Here is a 203-nt window from a genome sequence, read left to right as displayed (position 1 = left end):
TATATATATATATATATATATATATATATATATATATATATATATATATATATATATATGTGTGTGTATGCACAATACATACAAGCAACCAAGCAACGAGAGGGAGAGAAACCAGACAGCGAGTGAAACAGTTCATAGGCAGATGAAATTAACTGAATCGTCTTGCGGGCGCTAGTTAGACAGATGTTAATCATGCAGATCCT

The 203-nt window shown here is 31.5% G+C and overlaps 1 protein-coding gene across 1 annotated transcript in view; it reads right to left on the bottom strand.

Moving 5' to 3' along the window:
• The window catches only part of EMH_0058860 (uncharacterized protein), a gene marked incomplete at both ends in the record, with an annotated part of 4252 nt that overhangs the window by 3306 nt on the left and 743 nt on the right, over nt 1-203 (bottom strand). The gene's annotated exons all lie outside the window — the stretch shown is intronic.

This window comes from Eimeria mitis, genomic scaffold (assembly GCF_000499745.2).
Source record: "Eimeria mitis Houghton genomic scaffold, Emh_scaff2796, whole genome shotgun sequence".
NCBI classification, from domain to species: domain Eukaryota; phylum Apicomplexa; class Conoidasida; order Eucoccidiorida; family Eimeriidae; genus Eimeria; species Eimeria mitis.
The sequence above is the reverse complement of the archived record's forward strand: the minus strand, read 5'-3'. Positions and strand labels throughout refer to the sequence as shown.